Source organism: Primulina huaijiensis, chromosome 9 (genome assembly GCF_012295235.1).
Source record: "Primulina huaijiensis isolate GDHJ02 chromosome 9, ASM1229523v2, whole genome shotgun sequence".
NCBI classification, from domain to species: domain Eukaryota; kingdom Viridiplantae; phylum Streptophyta; class Magnoliopsida; order Lamiales; family Gesneriaceae; genus Primulina; species Primulina huaijiensis.
In genome coordinates, this window is record NC_133314.1 from 15,754,830 (window position 1) to 15,756,072 (window position 1,243).

Below are 1,243 nucleotides of genomic sequence, written 5' to 3' on the forward strand. Positions count from 1 at the left end.
GACTTGGGCACTCTGACCACTCGGTCCTCGATATCGTGGAACATTCGACTACTGAAAAGAGGGCACAGGAACAGTAGGTCTCATCATACTGGGGCCACCTCTAAATCCTGGCTGTGGTTGGGCAGAAGTCGTACCCCTATTCGGACATACACGAGAGAAATGGCCTTCCTGTCCACAATGATAACAAGTACCAAACATACCTCGACACTGTTCGATAGTATGTTTGCCTCCACAGTAACTACAATAAGGAGCAATCACGGGACTCCCTCTCTGGGATCCACTCTAACTCGAAGAAGACGAAGAAACAGAACCAGTCTTCTTGAACTTCTCACCCCTTGGACGCAATGCAGGCTGCTGAGCTGACACTGGTGGTGGAGGAGTATACTGTGGACCTCCTCTCCTGAGTCCAGCCTCGGCTGCCTTGGCTCGTTCAACTGCCTCTGCGTAGCTGGTAAGCAATCCAGAAACAACAAAAGTATATAAAGCAGGATGTAAACCATTTACAAACCTGTTATATTTTGCCCTCGCATTCCCGGCTACGTGAGGTGCATACTTCAACAGAGTAGAAAATTTTGAAGCATATTCCGCAACAGTCATCGTTCCCTGCTGCAGACTATTGAATTCATTCTCCTGAGCAGTATAATAAGAAGGAGGAGAATACTGCTCCAAAAACTGGGCCTTGAAGACATCCCATGTGACTTCTATCCCGACCTCTTTCAATCCAATCTCAGCGGCTTCCCACCAAGATTTAGCTCGATCTTTCAGCTGATACAAAGCAAGTTTCAGTCTCCGAGCCTTGGAATATTCAACGATATTAAACAAGTGCTCGATATCTTTCAACCAGACCTCTGCTCTTTCTGCACTCTCAGTGCCAAAGAACCTCGGTGGTTTCAAATCCTGGAATCGAGCCATTACTACATCCATGGACAACCCTTCAAATTGTCCAACTATTCTCTCAGTACTGCTACTCGCAGTTTCATTTGTGGGATCCATCTACAAATCAAAAGATGAATATCACATTTCATATCAATTTCACATCATCACCATCTCATATCATCAATCTCATCAGATACTTACTCAAATCAAATCAAGTAAGAGCAAGTAATACAAATAATTCAAACACAAACGTACAATTCATTTGTGCCTATTCAAGTGTACACAAGACTCAATCGAGCATTCCCAGCTATGCTCTGATACCACTCCGTGTGGGGCCCTTAGCTCCTAATCGTTATTACAATGCAAT